General features: G+C 41.1%; 4 non-coding genes across 4 annotated transcripts; all 4 read left to right on the forward strand.

Annotated features, from left to right (window-relative positions):
* The first annotated feature begins 221 nt into the window (after nucleotides 1-221).
* trnac-gca (transfer RNA cysteine (anticodon GCA)) lies at nucleotides 222-293 on the forward strand. Its single transcript has one exon. It is a non-coding gene; the product is annotated as a tRNA-Cys (tRNA).
* Nucleotides 294-434: 141 nt separating this feature from the next.
* Nucleotides 435-521, forward strand: trnay-gua (transfer RNA tyrosine (anticodon GUA)). The gene is given in 2 exon segments: nucleotides 435-471; nucleotides 486-521. It is a non-coding gene; the product is annotated as a tRNA-Tyr (tRNA).
* A 2,220-nt stretch (nucleotides 522-2,741) lies between these two features.
* trnas-gcu (transfer RNA serine (anticodon GCU)) lies at nucleotides 2,742-2,823 on the forward strand. The gene has a single exon. It is a non-coding gene; the product is annotated as a tRNA-Ser (tRNA).
* Nucleotides 2,824-3,443: 620 nt separating this feature from the next.
* trnaa-agc (transfer RNA alanine (anticodon AGC)) lies at nucleotides 3,444-3,516 on the forward strand. The gene has a single exon. It is a non-coding gene; the product is annotated as a tRNA-Ala (tRNA).
* Nucleotides 3,517-22,679: the final 19,163 nt, after the last annotated feature.

Consider the following 22,679-nt stretch of genomic DNA (forward strand, 5'->3'; position numbering starts at 1 on the left):
TGACTCGAGACCGACAGGCATTAAGATATTTGAGTCCGAACACAAGTACTAAATATTTGTTTGAACCTGACCCGTCGAACTTCGGCTTCGAACCCACTCGCTCTTCAGCTTCATTTCCTGTCCTGTACCAGTGTGGTGTAAAACCCTCTTCCCAATCAATCGCCCACAGAGCACGTGATTCACCGTTTCAGTCCGATGCCAAACTGACAGAACTTGTCACTGGGGGTATAGCTCAGTGGTAGAGCATTTGACTGCAGATCAAGAGGTCTCCGGTTCAAATCCGGATGCCCCCTGTGGGTTTCCCAAAACAATACTTATATTTCTTGAAAAAGAATACAACATTCACATTTGTCAGGCCTCAGACTGCCTGGTCAACTCACCTGAATTTGCCTTTTTGCTTGAGTGAGACCTGGTAACAGTGCACGGTCTTCTCACCTTCGATAGCTCAGTTGGTAGAGCGGAGGACTGTAGAGTACGACACTGAAATCCTTAGGTCGCTGGTTCAAATCCGGCTCGAAGGACATGCTTTTTCATATAAAGCATGAACAGCCAAACATTTTTGTAGGCTACAGCTTGAATAAATTGTACAGGAGGACAGACGACAGTTTTCTCATTACTTCTGAGCTTTTCTTCCGACAGTTTTAGCACACAAGCTGGTGTACGCTGCTCTTTATCCGAGTGCACTTTATCCCTTACCTGAGGTCTGGCAAACATAGAAAAAGCAGTTCAAATGGCAGAGCATTTGCGATGGATCCAAGAGGAATGCCCATGAGAAGGAGCAGAAAATTGGGCAAAGAAAGCAAAACACTCAATGCAAAGGTCCACCTGTAAAGGTCCATTTTTAGTAAACAGCTAAAAGTTTTGGATGAGGATCGCGTTAGTCCCAAACAGTTGTCCTAAACATGATAAGAACATGGGCGTCCAAATGAAGTCTCGGGAAGTTAGCATCGACTGCAAATGGCTAACAGCAGTTCCTGGTCCGTGTTGTTTCCGTGCCCACAGCCTCTCAACTCCACAGCAGCGATTCTTTTTTGAAGAAAGCACAAGGGGTACCCAGCAAAACCCAACATTACTACAACATCAGCCGCATAGAGGTGAAACAGGTACTCAAAATTAATAGTTTTGGAGCACATGCAGTCGCTGTAGTCAACTCAAGAGAGCTAAGAAGACACCTTCAGACTCACTGAAACCTTCAACAAGAGGGGGATTAGCTCAAATGGTAGAGCGCTCGCTTAGCATGTGAGCGGTAGCGGGATCGATGCTGGCATCCTCCAGCTGGCTTTTAGACAGCAAGTCTCCCTACAGGGACCTCCCGGCTTTCGCACACTGCTGTGTGAGGCTTGGAGGATATGCGGGTCCGGCCCTCGTCAGACAGAGCAGTGATCGAATCCGACTCGAGACCGACAGGCATTAAGATATTTGAGTCCGAACACAAGTACTAAATATTTGTTTGAACCTGACCCGTCGAACTTCGGCTTCAAACCCACTCGCTCTTCAGCTTCATTTCCTGTCCTGTACCAGTGTGGCGTAAAAGCCTCTTCCCAATCAATCGCCAACAGAGCACGTGATTCACTGTTTCAGTCCAATGCCAAACTGACAGACTCTGTCACTGGGGTAGAGCATTTGACTGCAGATCAAGAAGTCTCCGGTTCAAATCCGGATGCCCCCTGTGGGTTTCCCAAAACAAAACTTATATTTCTTGAAAAAAAATACAACATTTACATTTGTCAGAGATGTGTGTTTGAACACTCCAAGCTCAAAGATCATTTTGTCTTTTTTTTTTTTTTTAAACAATTGTTACTGATTAAACTATACAGGATTATGACAGCATAATAACTAAAATCATTAGAAAAAAACTCATTACAAATGTAGCCACAAGCGGGAATGTTCAGCCCTCATGTACGCCTCCACAGCTCCCTGCACCTAACCCTACTAACCCCCAACCCTAACCCCTAACCCTAACACCTAAATGATCCCTAATCCCGAATTCTTAACCCCTAACCTAACCCCAGGCCTGACCTAGGTTGTGAGGTACTATGTCTTGAGGAACGGGAATGTCCATGGATTCAAAATGCTTCTGTAAACAGCTGGTCAGAGTACCTCCAGCTTCAAACCAGTGCCATCAAATAGAAAATAGCTTCTAGATGGAATCTTAAATGCCTTGAAACACATCTAATCCCAGTTTTTTGGTCCAAATGAGCTCAGATTCGCCATGCCACATCTAAAGGCATAGCTTCACTTTTATTTTTTATTTTTTATTTTTTTTTTACAGTTTGCCTGGAGCATGACAGCAAATAATTTCTGTTTCTTTGATGACTTCTCACTGCCACAGCCGGGAGAACTCACATTCAAATCACAAAATACCTTTTTCACAATGGCTGGTCCTGCTCTGTAGGGTTGTGGAACTTCCAGTTAATGGTTTTCTAGGGCAAAATATCTGTAGAAATGTCTCACTTATTCTCCTCCAGCTTAATAAATCTGCCTGCCCCATCACCAAATCTTCAACCAACAACATTGACTAAGGACTTAAATTCTTCCATGAAGAACTGATCCACAAGTATCAAGGTAAGAAAGACAAAAGCTTAAATGTGAACAACGACTAACATTAGCGAACTAGTTCAGAGAAAAACTAATGTTATGGTCATGCATAATGTAAGGCATTTAAAAGCATTATGTCTTCCATCTAAAATAATGTGACATCCTGTGAGACGGCAGATTCTATTACGATTGCTGAAAAAGTGGACGAGGTGGCCGAGTGGTTAAGGCGATGGACTGCTAATCCATTGTGCTTTGCACGCGTGGGTTCGAATCCCATCCTCGTCGTTGTTATTATTAACGAGAAAAGCACTCAGAGAGCGCAGACCTCCGCCAAGGACTACAGTCCCCCTCATATTAATTTTGTTTTCCATAAATATTTGTCTCGTATCTTTCAATTTGGAATATGAAAGAGGATCCGATTGTCCATCCCTGAGTCAAATTTCATGGGGTTTGGTCAATAATTAATTGAGATATTGAGAAACCAAATTTTTGGCCCCATTTACCACAATGTTAACTAAAATTTCAAAGTGATCCAGAATCCAGGATTTCTTCTGGATCACCCCCAAAATGAAATCAGTTCTTCCTTTTCACATTTCCAACAAATCCTGAAAATTTCATCAAAATCGGTCCATAACTTTTTGAGTTATGTTGCTAACAAACAAAACAAACAAACAAACAAACGCCGGCAAAAACATAACCTCCTTGGCGGAGGTAATAACTGTGTGTGTAAACACAGCATATAACTCATAACCAGTTGTCTGCTACCTCTTCCTGTGCACCACCAAAGACCTTAAGAATGGACACAAGGGCACAGAGCCACAGTTTTGGAGCACATGCAGAGCCCCTCTAGTCAACTCAGGAGATCTAAGGAGACGCCTTCAGACTCACTGAAACCTTCAAGAAGAGGGGGATTAGCTCAAATGGTAGAGCGCTCGCTTAGCATGCGAGAGGTAGCGGGATCGATGCCCGCATCCTCCAGCTGGCTTTTACACGACAAGTCTCCCTACAGGGACCTCCCAGCTTTCGCACACTGCTGTGTGAGGACTGGAAGATATGCGGGTCCGGCCCTCGTCAGACAGAGCAGTGATCGAATCTGACTCGAGACCGACAGGCATTAAGATATTTGAGTCCGAACACAAGTACTAAATATTTGTTTGAACCTGACCCGTCGAACTTCGGCTTCGAACCCACTCGCTCTTCAGCTTCATTTCCTGTCCTGTACCAGTGTGGCGTAAAACCCTCTTCCCAATCAATCGCCCACAGAGAATACATTATCTGCTTTTAACAATCCGTGCATGTTTGTAAAGTGAAGAGTAAATAATCCTGTCTGGACAGGTCAGATTTATGATGGACATGAGGCTCGTTTAACAGATTTGTGCAGACACTGGTGTAGATACGACCTGACTGTGTCTGTTCACTCTGTCACATCTAATGTTATAACAATGAGAAATCTGTTTTACATGAATTTTCTTTTCTCATCTGCAGCCTCCTGTATGAGGACTCAGTACACTGCAGGGGCCACAGAACTGTTGGCTGACAAGATGCTTGTGATTCATAAAATGGGTCAAATGCAGATGACAAAGTAAAGCCAACACTGAGCTGGAGGTGCTGACCCAGACTCCTGCCAACGATTAGGTATGGGGCATGTTACATTGAAAATTGTACTAATAAGAGCTGCAAATGAATCATGCTCATGTTGAAATTATGATTTAAATTGTGAAAATATGTATTTTTCAAATGTATGGGATTCCTCTATTCATTTAGCTGTTTCAGATATAAACTGCCTTTGAATCTGAATGTACATCAAAGTTTAAGTTCAACGTTAAAATAGTTTGTCAATTCTTCATACGAAAAACATATAAAGAATCAAAATTGTTTTTCTCACTCCCTTGTGTATAAATAAATAATAATAAATGTAAATAGTGCGGAGGGAGTCCAGGTGTTCTTTGGGGCTGCATGCTCTGTGAAACTTATTTTCCTCTAATAGTTTTGTCGTGTTCTTAATGTGTTTTGTCATTACAGGTTTTCACTCTGCAGGACAGAACTTTGAATCAATCAGACGCAACAACCATTCTGCTCTTCCTCCTCCAGAAGACGAGAGACACATCAGACTGAGTGGTCCAAGTCCACTGTCCATGTCTCCAATGTCCATGTCTCCACTGTCCATGTCTCCAATGTCCATGTCTCCACTGTCCATGTCTCCAATGTCCATGTCTCCAATGTCCATGTCTCCAATGTCCATGTCTCCAATGTCCATGTCCATGTCCAGAGTCTCTGAGGAGGAGGTCCAGAGTCTCATATGATCTGAACAAGTGTGTGAGACAGAAATGAAAACATCTGCTCATAAGTGTTTCTGAATGTTTTTCAGCCTGTACTGACATTTGATTTATGGTGAAATGTGCCATTTATTTGGTGTCTCTTTTGATAGTAACTAATTACATGTACTATAGGAATGTACTATTGTACTGCAGATAAACTGTGGTGTTCCACATGATCATATCTGGCAAAGATAATTTGTTCATTTTTGATTGTCACTTGCTTCAGCAAAAAGGGAACACAATGAGATTTACTGACATACAGCTGTTTGTACTAACTTGTTAATGCAGAGTGTGTGTAATGGGTTTAATATTTTAATTCATATTATGATAAAGTATTTCCAGAAGTTCCTTGGATTGTTTAATAAATCATCTTTTCTCAGGAGAGATGTCTTTCTTTCTTTACAAACTGACTGTATAAATGTAATCCCTGGTCAATATAAAAATCCTTAATAATGATAATATTTAGTAATGCATATCTCATTACAGTTTTTTTAAATTTTAAGATAATTTAGTCTATTTAAAATGTATCCCTTAAATATAGCCGTTTTGTTTTGCAAAAGTTAAAACATACATTTTCGGTTTTGGCCATAAGATTTGGATGCGAATCATTAAAATAATTTGGTCACAAAATCCGACAGTTTGATGACCTGTGCGTATTCTTTTTACTGATCCGTGTGCGTAATCTGCGCGGATTAGCATTAGCGCTAGCAGCGTCCCTCGGTTGCTAGGCGACAGGGGAGCGGCTCCGAGGTCTAGACCTGTCCCATTTCCGCAACGGCCTGGCGTCCGCGGAGGCCAGTTCAAGGGCTGCAGCCTTCGCGGCCAACGAAGGACCCAGCCTTCACAGACCTTGTTACTGGGGGTAAAGCTCAGTGGTAGAGCATTTGACTGCAGATCAAGAGGTCTCCGGCTCCGACTGCAAATGGCTAACAACAGTTCCTGGTCCGTGTTGTTTCCGTGCCCACAGCCTCTCAACTCCACAGCAGCGATTCTTTTTTGAAGAAAGCACAAGGGGTACCCAGCAAAACCCAACATTACTACAACATCAGCCGCATAGAGGTGAAACAGGTACTCAAAATTAATAGTTTTGGAACACATGCAGAGTCGCTGTAGTCAACTCAAGAGAGCTAAGAAGACACCTTCAGACTCACCTTCAGACTCACTGAAACCTTCAACAAGAGGGGATTAGCTCAAATGGTAGAGCGCTAGCTTAGCATGCGAGAGGTAGTGGGATCGATGCCCGCATCCTCCAGCTGGCTTTTAGACGGCCAGTCTCCCTACAGGGACCTCCCAGCTTCAGCGTACTGCCGTGTGATAGACCGGCCCTCGTCCGACAGAGCAGTGATTGAATCCGACCCGGGTCCGAAAGGTGTTTGTGTCTGAACCCCACCCAGTCAGGCCCATTGGTGTGAAAGCTCCGTTATGGCCCTGTACAATTATGCTAAGAAGACCCCACACACAATTCAATAGACCTAACTAACAGAAACAGTAAACAAGTAGGTGTGTCAGTTTCAGAGTAGTTTCAGTGTAGTTAGCTCATCCCTTCAGGCGGATATGAGGAAGAGTCTGCTAACATTTTGACCAGAACTGAAAAAGCAGCTTGGATGAGCTGCGAAACGTATGCGACCAAGTCAACTTCTGTCCAGTTGAGAAATTGAATTTCTTCTTTTGCCACGGAGTCTACGTGGATGACTGAGGAATTTTACACACATTGCAATTAACTTGCTAGAGTCACGGTGAGTGAAAAGTCCTACTGTCAAAAAATAGAGTGCCCTCTAAAGGTTATTTCATGCATAGCATATTTCAACCAAGTGGTTGAGATGATCCAATCAGGTTGAGTTCAGTTCAGCACATTTCCCAATAAGATATAGTGACTCAAAATGTGATCTACCAAATGGTTGAGCAGAACATTAAAGGGTTAAGAACATCACAAAAATTACTTTGTATCACCTAAAAACTGAGTCTATACCATTCTCTCTGTGGCCCACACATGGACAGCATACTTTTATCACCAGTAGAATAGACTCCTGTAATGTCCTGCCTTCTGGCCTATGACAAATCTGACATGTCACTGTGTTTGCTTTAGCTTTTTTCTCTATCTTTCTTTTTGTTTCCACTTGATTTTCTGCAAGCTATATCTGTTGCCAGACACTTACTTCACTGTGTTACTTCTGCAGAATATGCAATAACTCCCGATCAGAACTGAAGAATCCACATGCTCATGTTTCTGTTTCATGGAGACATTTTCAGCTTGACACTTGCTTAAAGCACGGTTAGCATTTTGGAAAAACATGCATAGGCAGCTTTTATGGTAGTCACAATCTGAAGGCAATTCATCAGGAACTGCTTCTAGAACATCTTGCATACCAACACAATCAAATGTTTGTGTTTGAAGTTTCTTTTTCATATCATGAATAGCTGTAAATGCAGTCAGTGGATCAGCCTTAGAAGACAAAGTATAAACTTCTCATTCATTGTCCCCTTGTAACACTGCAGGCTGCAGTTTTGCAGAGATGACTGAGGTGAAGGTTTCTGCTTTGAAGAACTCTGACCAGCTGTCCAGTCCTCATCACTTTGTCGTTTCTTTGGCATCTGAAAATCTGTGTATTCATTACAACAGTGAAATAATGTACAGTATTCAGTGTGTAAATATACATGAACTGAGACTCAGTGTTTCCAATTTCACTGAAGTTTAGCCAGGCACAGGCACACACACGCACGCACGCACACACACACACACACACACACACACACATACATGCACACACTCACTCTGCAAACAAGTGATTTCTGTAATTGTCAATGACACCTCTGCACTGGTCAACTGGTATTTTGACTCATTTCTCATGAGCAAACTGCTGCTGACTGTTGTCTCAGGTTTGAAGGGTGCTTTCTCCAGACAGCATCTTTCAGCTCCTTTCACAGATGTTCAATAGAACTGAGATCTGGGCCCACAGATCTCTGCAGAACAGTCCAATGTTTTGTTCTTAGCCATTCTTGGGTGTTCTTAGCTGTGTGTTTTGGTTCATTATCCTGTTAGAAGACCCATGACCTACGACTTCATAGTTTTGAGATTCTGTTGTATTTTGCACAGATTCAAGACACCCCCCATTTTTTTATGATTTGCTCTCAGCAGTGGTGTCTTCACATGAAGTCCACTTTGACTCAAACACTGATGGATGGTGTGATCTGACACTGATGTACTTTGCCCTTCAAGTTCACATTTAATTTATTTGTTGGTTGTTCTGGGCTCTTTGGTTCCATTCGTATGATCCATCTTTTCAATTTGTCATCAGTTTTCCTCTTGCAGTTGCGTCCAGGGAGGTTGACTTCAGTCCTGTGGACCTTAAACTTGTGAAGAACATGTGTAACTGTAATCACAGGAACATCAAGCTGCTTGGAGATGGTCTTATTGTCTTTATCTTTAACCTGCTTGTCTATCATTTTCTTTCTAGTCTCCTGACACAGTTCTCTTCTTCTCTTTCTCTGGTTCATGTTCAGTGTTGTGTCCATCATGTCTCCAAACAGCACAATGACACATGTCCCCCTTTAAACAGACAGACTGACTGAGGACAAGTTTGAAGAACCTGTGATGCAGATTAGAGACACACCACAGTTTAACATGTCCCTATTGTCCAGTTACTTACAATCTTTTGTAGAGGTAACATCATTTTTGTCCAGACCAGTTTCATTATTATTATTTTTTTAATAATTCTGTTGAACAACAATTCAAAAACAGTGTCTGATTTTCATTGGTTATTTTTCAGTAAATTTGTATTTATTATTGCTTTTGTTTAGTTTCAAGTTATTTCAGTGACCATTGCTGATTTTTCTTTCCTTACCAGAGGGGTACCAACAGTTTTGTCCACGTCTGTACGTACCATCTCACTCCAGCCTCCACCAGCCGAGTACAGCGCGACTTGAACTCGCCCCCTTTTTAATACTAGCACTAAAATCAGGGGCAAGATAGGGCCCATAATCTAAGTAAGATTTGAACATAAAGTTGATATGTCTCCTGTAGTGATGGGTACAGTCAGACCACATAGTTAGCTCCTTAGACCGCACAGTTTAAATAAATGTAATGGTGTGATAACCTCTGCTAATGTCTGCTGTTATTAAACCAGCTCTGAATGAATATGACAAATAAATGATTATGATTTCCACTCTGCATAATGTTAACTCTTATATTCCTCGGAATGCCACACAGAGAACGCCTCTGAATTTCATTTTCCCTAAAAAGGATAAATCATTGTTTGCACACATAAGCACTCCGTGTACATTGCAGAAATCATCTGACAATCAGATTGTGTCATTTAACAGATGCCTCATGAAAGAAGTGTTGCACTTATCAGTGATATTACCTTAATTATATTTGATAGTCACAATTATCATTATGTTTATTGCTCCAGTCTCTTTTATGGGCAAGACTTGAAGTGCACTGCCATCAGCGTCCTTTTTAAACCAAATAGTCAAAGGATTCTTTTGTAGTAATTGTTTTGTTAAAACTTTATTTATATCAGTAAATAAGAAGACACACCTTTACTATTCTAACTCATTATACATTTTAAATTGTAAATGGGTCAGTGATGTGACTTGGGCGTTTTGTGTCCAGAAGCCACAGCTTTTCTAGTTATTAATTTATAAAGGTTTAAATTGTTTAAATGTATTTGTCTTATATCACTTTAGTTGTATCCATACACATGAGGAAGAAGAAACTAATTTGAAAGAATATTAAAGGTTTCAAAAGATAGGGCATTTTTTTGTATTTTAGTTGGACCATAATTCGGTAAAACTGCATCATGTGAAACACTGATATTACTGTGAAATATGTCAGAAAAAGTTTGTTTTGCATTAAAAAAAAAAAAAAAAAAAAAAAAATAATATATATATATATATATATATATATATATATATATATATATATATATATATATATATATATATATATAAGAACTTACATGTTAAGAGGGAAAGTGCTAGCATTCTTAAGTTTTATCAAATTTTGAAGTGAAAAAAAGTTAGTTAATGCCGTGTTTGGGCAAATAGTGAAATTCTTGAAAATTTTAAGAAAAACAAAAAAAATAAATAAAAATTAAATTAAAGCCCTGCTGTGTATTTGTAGATCTCAGTTTGTTTTTCATCATTTTCAAGAAAATGTTATTTTAAATGTAATTAAATGTTAACACTATGTCCATTTCACCAAATGACATTTTTAAGTGCAGAAAAAGATTTTTTTCAAGGAGCATAAACTAAATGATAAATCTGTATCCATTATCAATCACTGAGAAAAATGTACTGTGTAGAAATGAGATCAACCAGTGGTTCTGCCAGTATTTTTGAAACAATATGTAAGGCAGATTTGAATCATTTCCCCTAAATGTTATGACATGCACATGCATCAGTGTTATCAGTGTTATCTACAACTGTTTCAGTGCACTCTCAGAAGAGAAGTGTGTGGTCATGTTTTGTACATTGCTCTGTTTACACTGAAGAATTCACATAAGGCTGAACATTCCATTATTCAAGTGGTCAGCCAAACCAACAGATTTGTAAATTTAAGGTGATAGCTGTTACTCTAAAAAGCAAATATATGCCAAATAAATGAGCCACTTAACAAACTTTCCCTGTGCTCAGATTCATCTATTGACTGTGGACAGGGCTAAACCCATGTTTGGTTGATTTCTGCCTGTCAATCAACTGCAGAGGAAGCTGATCAGTTCCATCGCAGGGTCCTCGGCTTGCTGTCTGGAGGCCAAGCGGATGAGCAGCCAGTTCTGAAAGTGTAATCCCCAAATATATTTATGTCCTGCACTGGGTTGGGTACCCGACGGGTACGGGCAAATAGTTGCTGAAACGGACGTTCTGGAATTTTAAGGGCGGGTATGCGGACGGGTAGTAATCAGACATGGGCGGGTCATACCTAAACCAGGACTAAACCAGGACTACACTAGGACTAATCTTGGACTTAAGAGAGCGAGAGTGTCCGCAAAGTGCAGCACTTACCTCCGTGTGGCGTGTAGCTCTGCTCCGGTCCTTTTGCCTTCGGTCCCTCGACGGACTACGCAGGTGGACCTCCAGACCTGTCCCAACAGTGAGTCCTGGTTCAGTTCTGGTTTAGTCCTGTCTTAGTCCTGGCTTAGTCCTGTTTTAGTCCTAGTTCAGTCCCGGTTTAGTCCTGACACAGTCCTGGAATCAGTTCTGGTTTAGTCCTGGTTTAGTTCTGGTTCAGTTCGTGGTGTGTGTGGTGCAAAAGTCCGGCATCTCGATCAGCGTTTCTTCTGCTCAGTAAATAAAACCTGTGAAGTAATGACAGTCGAGTTGCGTCTGTGAATTCCTGTTCATAATGAAGAAAGTGTAACTGTTTCATTTAATTTCGTGGTTGTAATTCTTGAAGTTGTAACTTTTAATTTCATATTCTGATGGATACTTCAGTTAGAATGTTCTTAATGTGTGTGTGATTGATCACGGGCACGGGTGGGTTACGGGTGGAATGTTAACAGATCCAGGCAGGTGTGGGTTTAACTTTGATATAATCACGGGTTAACAGGCGGGTGCGGTGCTGGACTGTGCGGGTCTCCAAAAACGGACCCGTGCAGGATTCTCGTTTATGTTATATTATACATTATTTATGCAATTTTTTCATAGAATTATAGCAATATAAATACAAAATAATGATTATTGTATTATAAATATACAATTTAAATGCTGAAATGTTTAGGTCTTCTATGACGCCTTGGAAGTCCTAAAATTCTGAGAGTCCCAGTGTGTTATAATGTGTGTGTTATATGTTTAATGTCTCACAACTCACTCATTGACTACATTTACATGAAGTCTTTAAATTCAGAATTAATTATTCCAAATTAAATACTTTGGAATGAAATTATTCTCCTTCAAGTTTACATGGAAATAATAATTCTGAATTAAGGTTTACATGGAAAACACGTTAAATCGACTTTATTTAATTCCGCTCAATGTCTGGGGGTAGGGAAGGTTCAGATTGGACAGAGACACAAATGTATTTACGTCGATCAGAGAAAACACACACTTCAGCTGCTATGGGCTTTTTATCATCTTGGTTTGTTGTTTTGCACGGGGTGCATACCGCTGTTCCTCAGTACTGCTGTTCCCACGCTCAGACAAACTGGGGAAAAGTGTCCAAACTCAGACTCCTGAACCAGCAGGAGCAGCTCGGGGTCAGGTCGGGCCCAGATGAGCTGGAGCAGGGAGTGGTGTTAGGAGCCTCGACCTGAGAAGAGCTTTCCCCAAAATAACCAAGTGTATGGAGGACAGACCGCTCATATAACCAACCAAACAGGATTCACGCTTCTGTCTGAATGTACCTTTCACAATTACATAGGCAGCAGGGAACAGAGGTACAGGGAACATTGAGCTGACCCCGACACAAACAAGATACAAAAATCCCCTAAGTAATTAATCTCCTCCATTTTTTTATGGGTCATTTCCAGCACTTGCAAATAAATACAAGATAAATTAAATAAGACATTAATTTAATTTTAAATTGTATAACTTTGTACACTTTGGGCATGCCGCATAATTTTGAAACAAAAAAAAGTGATCTGTATATTAGATTTTAGATTATATAAGATTATTGTATTTAACGGTAATGGATTAAGTTAAATGGCTGAGGTATATACAAAATAACAATTATTTGAGAAGGAAACATGATAATGATTTTTACCTTGTACCTTCTAGAGCATCATATTAGTAGAAAATACTTTATCCAACAGATGTAAACAAGTTGTGTCATGATGATAAAATGTGTGCTTCTGCTGTCTAAAACCTGATACCTGTGTCATGGTTCCCACCCAGGTCTACATGTTTCCACACTGACACCAAGTGGATAAACAAAAAATACCACAAATTACACAAATCATACACTCACCAATGTGAACACAATTTAATATAGTGCGTCAGGCTGTTGTCTATTGTAAAATGAATAAAGTAATTAAATACTGACACTTGCATTAGGCTAATGGGATCATTTTTAACTAGACCCAAAACTAGAAGAGCCACTTTCCTTGCCTGAATGTACCTAATTATTAAATTAAATTATGCATACGACATTATGCATATGAAACAGATTATGAAACATATAGTCTTGTGATTATCACTACTTGCCTTTATAAAAAAAAAAAAAAAAATATTAGGCTACGTTCAGACTGCAGGGCTTAACACTCAATTCCGATTTTTTTGTGAAATCCGATGTTTTTTTGAGGTCGTTCACATTTCCAATTAAATGCGACTTGTATGTGATCTCCAGTGTGAACATTAAACGGCCCGAAGGTGTCCCACATGTGACACTGGAGACACGACGATGTCAACAGCAGCGAACGTGCTCTGTGTTTACTGAAGTACGCAGCATTGAGCACCTGGAGATTTTAAAGTTCCTCTCATACCGGAGCCAGAACATGAACAACTTACTTGTTTTAAGGAGGAGGTTGAGAAGGAGAAGGACAAGGTTTTTGGCCGTGGTGTTTTGTGGGGCAGCGGCAGCGACGTCCGTTGAAAGGAACGTGTGGATGTGGAGACGTAGCCAAGAGTGGTGAGTGGTGATGTGCTTCACTTCAGTGACACGGAGTTCATGAACAATTTTCCCTACTTCAGCGCAGAATAGTGACGTTTGTGGCTTGTTGATATTGTGTAGGTGGATGAATGAGCTTTGGCCGTTCAGACTGAAGCCACATGTCAAAAGATCAGATATGTATCAGTTTCAGGAGCACATATCCAAGTGGCCTGGGTCACATTTGAAAAAATCAGATCTGTGTTGTTCAGTCATTAAAAGATCGGATACAGGTCACACAGGGGCCAAAAAATTGGATTTGGGTCACTTCAGGCTGCAGTCTGAACACAGCCTTAGACATGGCCTGTATTAGATCTCAGATTTCTGAAAGATGATTCCAGCAGCAGCTCCTGTGCTTGCATGGTGTGATGTGTATTTTTTGTTTGTTTGTTTGTTTGCTTTGTTTTAAACTCATAATGATATGTTTATTACTCCTAATTATGAATTTAAAACTGTGAGGCTTTTGTTTTTTTATTTACTGCAAGAAATGGGTCCAAAAAAAAAAAAAAAAAGAAAAAAAAAAAAAGAAAATGGGTTTCCATAAGTGTGACATGCAACCATAAAACTGCAGACACACATTTGACCCAGACTGTCCAGTATGATTGTGAAGAGAAGCACTACAGCGAATGAGACATTATTAATGGTTATGACGCTTCATTTTGGAGGTACAAATGTAGTAGTGTGTGTGCGTGCGCGCGTGTGTGTGCGTGTGTGCACGTGCGTGTGTGTTTGCGCATGCGTGTGTGTGTGCGCGTGCGTGTATGTGTGTGTGTGTACGTGCGTGTGTGTGTGCGCGCGTGTGTGTGTGTGCGCGTGTGTGTGTGTGCACGTGCGTGTGTGTGTTTGCGCATGCGTGTGTATGTGTGAGCGTGCGTGTATGTGTGTGCGCGCGTGCGTGTATGTGTGCGTGTGTGTGTGTGTGTGCGCGCGTGCGTGTATGTGTGCGTGTGTGTGTGTGTGTGTGTGTGTGCGTGCGTGTATGTGTGTGTGTGTGTTTGCGCATGCGTGTGTGTGTGTGCGCGCGCATGCGTGTATGTGTGCGTGTTGTGCGTGTGCGTGTGTGTGCGTGTGTGCGTGTGTGTGTGTGCGTGTGTGTGTGTGTTTGCCCGCCAGATGGGGGCACCAGACACCAACCTATAAAAGATCACTCTTTGTTTTTGTTTGTCCTCTGGCCATTTGCTCTTCCGGGTGCAGGTTGCTCGTCTTCTGGGTTCATGCTCGTACAGCGTGCAGCAGGTCCAGTGGGCGTCTGACACACCTCTGTCTTTTAATAACTGTTGCCTCATCTCAGCTCATGTACGTTCCTATGTGAATATCTTAATCAGAGTTGATTACATGTGATGTCATCTGAGACAGTCAAATGAATATACTTTGTCACAGGGTTTCTGATGTTTATTGTCAGAGAATCTGGAAGTGCTGCTTTATCATGCTAGTGGTGTAAGGGCTGAGTTGAGAGTCGTGCGTTACAGTGTACGGGGCTGATAAAAACTGGTGATTTGCTGAGCATTTGACAGTGTGCTTTTTTACAATTGATGCAGAGGTCCCTCATCGGCTCATTTTGACATGGATCCTTGGAGGCACAGGTCTGTGGGGAAATGTCATTTTTAATTAAATCCCTGGTCTGTTAAGATAAGCAGTTTGGCTTTGATTCTACCCAGGGCAAAAACCCAGCAGCATGACAGCTGACAACATTATCTGTATGCACAATCAGTGTTAATATTATTATGATTCCCCCATGGATTCATATTTACACTATTATTATAGTCCAATAATAATAATAATAATAATAATAATAATAATAATAATAATAATAATAATAATAATAATATAACCGCAAGCTGCAATTAACGGTCCTCTCGCGTGCCTACGGCGCGCCCTGCAATCTCTGCCCCCCGCAAGCGCTGTGCCCCACAAAACATCACGTCCCGCACTAACCCTAATAACCCTAATAAGAAGCTTAAACCTAACCCTAGTTGTAATCCTAACCATAGCCCCAGCCCTAGCCCTAACTCTTCACCTAACCCTGCCATTTTACAAAATGTTTGTATGTGCTTATAAAATAAAAAAAAATAAAAAATCCAAGCACGATGGTGAACTTCCAGTTTGTAAAGATGAATGGTTGCAATACAAATTTTTGTTCCTTTTGCCAAGATGCATCTGGCTACTAAACTTCTTTAACTTTGACTCTGCCTGGCAACAAGTGATGGCTGAAATGTGATTGGTCAAATGTTTTAATAAGAAAATACATGTCTGGAGGCAGCACAGACCACTTGGAATTATTTTATTATAATAATAATATATAAAATATTCAGATTTTTAGCAGAGAAGACCTTGCAGACCCTGACGGCCCACCACTGACTGATAATAAGCAGCTTATTTATATCATATATATATATATATATATATATATATATATATATATATATATATATATATATATATATATATATATATATATATATACATATATCATATAATCCCATGACAGTTTTGGAGTGGTTGGTTGCTTTTGTGGTTACCTATCTTACACAATGAGCGTTGTTTTTTTTTTGTTTTTTTTTAGCTCAGTTTTTAACATCATATCAAGGGATTTGAACCTACTGCATGTGCAGTTCAAAGGACACAAGTAAGGGACTGTTGGATTTGGTAAGTTCAACTGTTTGTTTTTCTTGTATCCATGGAGAGTGTCCATAGCCATGGATGTTTCAAATGCTTTTTACACTATATGTGGCAGAAGACCTACCAGAGGAAATACACCAACACTTTCCAGAAGAAATACTCCAAGATTTTCCAGAAGAAACACTTTGAAAGAATGAACCATTTCATCACTAACCAAGACCTCAGAGTGGAGTAAGAACGAGCCCTGTTGTGTTCAGCTGTCTTTCTCTGGATGCTGCTGTGATGCTGAAGGACACAGAGGAGGGATGTTTTTGGCTCTTCCTCTCCTCAAACTGCACTGACAAAGATCTTCTGACCCTACCTGATCAGTCCTCCTGCTAAACTAAAGCTGCACCAAAATCTTTGGCTGAGACACAAAGGTGACTGAGAAGCACAGTGTATATACACTGCTCGAAGAAAATTAAAGGAATACTTTGAAAACATATCAGATCTCAATGTGAAGAAAAATATTCTGTCCTCACGATGGCGTCACTACCAGGGCTAGACAGATAACGAACATACAAAAGAGAGTCCACATGACCATATGGAGAAGACTTGTCTTTAGTGATGTTTATCTCCAACCTTGTCTCTTTATCTTTTTGTAAAACTGCAACAAATTGTATAAACAACATACATGTAATTACATTAAATGTAGTTAAATGTGATACATAACCAAAAGCATATATGTTCCAGCAAATAAAAGCCCCACTACCCAGCCCAAAACAGGACGGAGCTAGCAACAGAAACCAGCAATAACCAACACCGTGAATGTGTCAAACCATTGTTCAACTTGTATAACATACAATAACATACAAGAAACAATACAATATTACAACATAAAACAAGCCGAACTTACGGACAAAGATGCCCCAAGGCCGAAAACAGAGATGTATTTTGTCTGAGACTGCACTGAGGACTGATAAAACAAAACTTAAAACCAAAGGCGTCCACTAGAGGACGGCAATCAACTTGATCACAAACAAAGTATTTTTAGAGCTAACATAAAATGTGTCAACAGTACACTCCTCTTTGAAAGAAACAACAGGTGCACTAGAGTGGCAACAATAACACAACTACTGAAATGGAACTGGTTTTGCATTTTACAGGTCGTTTCAAGTTTCACCCACTTGTTTTGTTTTTTGGCTGATGTTCCAATAGTGCTTTGGCTAGAGTAATTATAACTACTGGAAGTTTGAGGTCATTCCTTATTAATACAGAAATTGTACAGATTGGCATTTGCTACGGTCGCCACTGCTGCCTGTGCCTTTCACAGATGAGACCTGTGATAGATGTGAAAGAGTCTGGAGAAGACAAGGAGAATGCTATGCTGCCTACAACATTGTTCATCATGAGCGGTTTGGTGGTGATGGTCTGGGGAGGCACAGACATGGGGATGTACAGACCTCTATCGACTAGAAACAGCAGTCTGACTGCTATTAGGTATCAGGATGAAATCCTTGAACCTCTCGTCAGACCCTACATTGGTGCAGTAGGTCCTGGGTTCCTCCTGATCCACAACAATACCTGGCTTCCTGTGGCAGGAGTATGAAGGCAGTACCTGTAAAATGAAGGGATTAATACAACTGAATGGCCCTCACAAGCACCTGACTTAAACCCAATAGAACACCTTTGGAAGACAGGTTGGACTGGAGCTTGTTTAGGGCCTTTTTCTCAGCCACAGATGTGAGTGAGTCAAGCACTGCACCCACTACAAATGCTGCTTTCCTCACCAGCTTATCCAATCACACAGCATCCTTCTTCTTGAGGCTTCGTCCCCAGCAAACCACAGCATTGAAGAGGACCCTAAAAAATTAAGATAAGAACTAAGAAAAAAAGTGATTGTATTTCTATTAGAGGGGTTAGTTTATGGTAGGAGTGTCAAACTCAAATTCACAGAGGCCAAAATCAAAAACTGGGATTAAGTTGTGAGACAAACAAAATATTTATTGAAAATTTTCAACAACATCTACATTTTTCAGCATGTAATGTTAAGCCTTTTCTTATTCAAATAAAAGCTTTAATAATAGTTTTGCTTAAACACTGAACCCAGAATGAATGAAGTATAAAACTTAGCTTGTTTAAATTTATATTTTTGTCTCTTATATTTACAGTAAGTCATAACTGAAATGATACATGTTAACTTGCTGTTCATACACCATTTTTCTTCCTTGGAATTCTGTCAGTGTTTAATAGGGTTAGGCGTTATAAGTATTTTTTACTTCAGCCTAAACCCTTTCGGTCATGATCTATGGGATTGTAGTTAATGTTTTGTTTTGTTTTGTAGTGCTGCAAAATAACCAAATAAACTACTACTACTACTACTACTACTATATTCTGTGTTTTGGCCTGTTGGGCCTATCTGATTTCAAACACCACCTGGGGACGTCTTGTCTGGGGGAGGATACTCTGCTCTTTCAGACGTGATTGCAAGACCAGTTTTGGCCACACACTTACTTGCTGTTCCTTTAATCCTTCCAGATTTATTAATTGAATTGAAAGTTCTTTGAGATAAATTGTTACTTTGGTCTCTTTCAAATAGCTGCTTAAATACCTGGGGACAATGGACTTACTCTCTCTGTCAGTGTCTTTCTGTAGTCGTTTGTATATCCAAACAATGACTCAATGAAATCACATTGAAATGAACTGTAAATGTGAGTATTCTCCATCTATTCAGTGAAAGAGTTCTGCACAGTATCTTTGCTGTTCCCAGTACTGCACTTTTCTGGACTGAGATGTCTAGTGTTTTTCCCGGTATCTGTTGTAGCCTCTTCCAGTTTGGGGGTTAAAGCAACGAGTGAATCCGTGTATCATTCGTTCATTCGTTTTTCAATATAAAACCAAAAATAAGAAAACGAAAAAACAACAGTTTTCTTCGTTATTTGTCTCCAAAACCAAAATGAAAAAACTGATAATGATTCGTTTTTTCAGTTTTCGATTTTATGTTTAAATGAAGAATGGAAAAACGGATAACGGCCGTTTCCCGTTTACGTGACTTCTGTGACTGCGATGCCGAACTTTTGCACCGGGTACGGACTGAACTAGGACTGATCCAGGTCCGAGACCAGACTGGGACTAGAGCGGGACCAGAGCGGGACCAGAGTGGTACCAGAGCGGGACCAGAGTGGGACCAGACCAGGACCAGAGCAGGACTGGGGCGGACTCCAAGCTTTGACTCTGAGCCTCCACGGGGTCCAAGCCTCAGCTTCGAGCTCCGGCCCTGCCGTGGGCTCTGAGCCTCCGATCTGGTCTCGGTCTTGTCTTGGTCTTGTCTCTGTCTCAGGCCCGCTCTGGTCTCGGTCTGGTCCCAGTCTCAGTAGCGCTCTGGTCCCGGTCTGGTCCCAGTCTCAGTAGCGCTCTGGTCCCGGTCTGATCCCGGACCTGGTCCATTTGAACCAAAAGCTCTTAATTCGGTTCGTTTTCGTTGGTGTGAAAGCGTCAGTTGGATGCTTTGCACCACCTCGGAACCAGCCACGGTTCTGGAGCAACCCGTCCGGACCTGTAGTCCACAGCGCATTCTCACTTTCCCTGCACGGAACCAGCGCGGAGACGATGACACGGAACCGCTCGGACCGCTGGTCTCGGTCTCAGTTCCGCTCTGATCCTGCTCTGGTCTCAGACCTGGATCAGTCCTGGTTCACTCCGTACGCGGTGCAAAAGTTCGGCATCGCAGTCACAGAAGTCAGGTAAACGGGAAACGGCCGTTATCCGTTTTTTCCATTCTTCATTTAAACATAAAATCGAAAACTGAAAAAACGAATCATTATCAGTTTTTTCATTTTGGTTTTGGAGACAAATAACGAAGAAAACTGTTGTTTTTTCGTTTTCTTATTTTTGGTTTTATATTGAAAAACGAATGAACGAATGATACACGGATTCGAGTGCTCCGATCACCACAGGCACCACTGACGCCTTCACCTTCCAGGTCTTCTCCAGCTCCTCCTTTAGCTCCACTATGTCTGGTTGGTTCGCCATCACCATCCTGTCAGTCTGTATCTGGAAGTCCCACAGGATCTTGATTCGATCATTCTCCACAACCTTTGGAGGTGTTTCCCACCTTGTTTGTAGCCAGTGCGGTCGATGATTTGGTTGAGGGGGTTCAGACCTATGCAGAACAGTAGTGGGGACAGTGAGTGTCCTTGGTATATTCCACATTTGATGGACACTTGTGCAAGTGGCTTCCCATTGGTTTCAAGTGTGGTTTTCAACAACCACATCGAGTTTGCAAAGAAGGCACTTAGAGTCCTGTTGATATTGTACAGCTCCAAGCACTCAGTGATCCATGTGTGGGGCATTGACTCATGGGATTTCCTGTAATCAATCCAGGCAGTGCACAGGTTGGTCTTACAGGTTCTGCAGTCACAGGTGACTAGGAATTTGTGTTTGGCTCCCCTGGTGTTTTTGCCGATGCCTTTGATCCATGTGCCCACTTATCTTAGCCGCGATGATGCCTGACATGAGCTTCCATGTTGTGGAGACACAGGTTATTGGCCGATAGTTGGATGAGACTGCACCCTTTTAGGGATCCTTCAGGATCAGGATCGTACACCCTTGGGTTAACCATTCAGGGTGAGTCCCAACTCTGACCTGGCATCCTAGCTCCCCCTTGCTGTAGCATTTGTATTGTACCTCATCAATCTCTAGTTGTGATAGCAGTTGCCGTTTGTGGATGTTGGAACACTGCACTACTAGTTGCTTGGCTGTTAGCTTGGACTGTGGGTATTGAAGTAACCATCTCTTCCACATGCTGTTCATGTAACCCCTCTGACTCAGGTTACTTTAGTAGTAACATTCCAACAGAGCCTTGATCTCACATCTCGCCCATTTCGTCATGGCAGGACCCAGAGCTAATTATTACAAAATAAAGATAAAATAACGAATGAGATTGTTTGGTTACTAAATAATACAGACAGAAACCAATCTTGGTCTTAAAACACAGTGTCATTTTATCATCACAAATATTCAAAAAGCATATTATTTGCAGGGCAAAGACACAGTTTCACATATAAACTACACTGTATATTAACTGTACAGTGACTCAGTGAGTCAGTCAGCCTGAAAATAAACCTTTGTCTTCTTTAAAGCTACTAGCTTTTATTTTATTTTATTTTTTTCACCAGTAGCTGATGTAAAACCTGCCCCCACTCCTCTCAACCTGGACTTTGTTCAGCCTCACCTCTGCTCTCTGATCCTCTTCTGTCAGTCCAAAGCTCGTGGTGTTACTCTAGAATACAACAGGGGCAGGAAATCTGATCAAACCATACAAAACAATATGAAAATGACTTTTTGCCCTAGTACAATAATCCGTTTATTTAACATAACTCTAGAGCCAGTGCTAAAAGGACAAAAACTCTTTCAAATGTAGTATATAAAGTGTGGTAATTTAAGAACATAACAATATGAAGTGGCAACTGCCTACCAGTCTTTTCAGCACAAAAGTGTATCAATGAATACTTCTTAGATATATTTTTTTTGCCATGGTGCCTCCCCATCTTCGGGGGTCAATTTTGGCCCTCCAGAGGGTCAGTGAGCATCTCAGCTCTAGTTTATGGAAAGCATAAAGCAAGTGAGTGAGACATGAGCAGGCGGCTGAGATTGGGCCAGTCTGTGGTGCTGTGTAATAAGTCCCCAGTTATGTTCTCGTCAGCCCATCAGTCAGCTTTAAGAGCCTGGAGCCACTGGGACTCACTGCTGCGGCAAAGGAAAAGAAAATGACACTTGTTGACATGTTAAATTCAGGCAGATGAAAGGTTGTTAAAGGCTTTACAATGTTTTATGTTTCTGATCTCTGGTCCTCCATTCCATTTAACATTATTGATAAATGGCTCCATTTTTATCACTGTCCTCAGGGTCCTGTTTGGAACTGGAGATGGTCCTTTCAATATTTTCACTTCTTCCCAAACCACTGTGCTATAGAAGCACAATATGAAAACAAACCTTGTATATCACAAATATCTGCTAAAGATTTTTTCACTTAAACTCATTTTCAGCTTGTTACTTCAGTTGGTTTGAAATATCACAGTTCTAATTCTTACATTGGCAGTTTGATTGGTGAGTGCAAATTTTACGAAGAAAAGTCACACAGATAACCCCAGTTTGCCCCAATCAGCAGAGCCTTTTTCATGTAGAAACTTTTGTGATTGACACGGAGACCATGAAAGAGGCTAGCTAAGGAGCTAGTTACGGACATTTGAGTTGCCACAGGTTTTTTACACCATATGTGGGAGCAAACATTTGGCAGAAGATCTTCAGGGGAAAAGCTCTGAGGGAATAAACACAGGAGATTGTTGGATTGTGTGAAATGCAGTTTGTTTTTTCATACTCTTGGAGATCCTTGGACGAGAGGCTAGCTAAGTAGCTAGCTATGGACATTTGAGATGCTACAGGCAGGTAAAATGGTAAAGGATCACTTTTTTCTACAGCTTTTCCACCTTCAAGGCACTCAAAGTGCATTACAACAAAGAACCACTCACATTCACACACCAGTGTGCTCAGACACCGGGGGTGAGGTAGTTAAGTGTCTTACCCAAGGACACAACAGCAACATTCATCTGTGGGAGCTGGAATCACATCAGCCAACCAGTCAG

The sequence above is a fragment of the Boleophthalmus pectinirostris genome, unplaced genomic scaffold, assembly GCF_026225935.1.
Source record: "Boleophthalmus pectinirostris isolate CB_2022bp ecotype Guang Dong unplaced genomic scaffold, ASM2622593v1 HiC_scaffold_15, whole genome shotgun sequence".
In the NCBI taxonomy this organism is placed as follows: domain Eukaryota; kingdom Metazoa; phylum Chordata; class Actinopteri; order Gobiiformes; family Gobiidae; genus Boleophthalmus; species Boleophthalmus pectinirostris.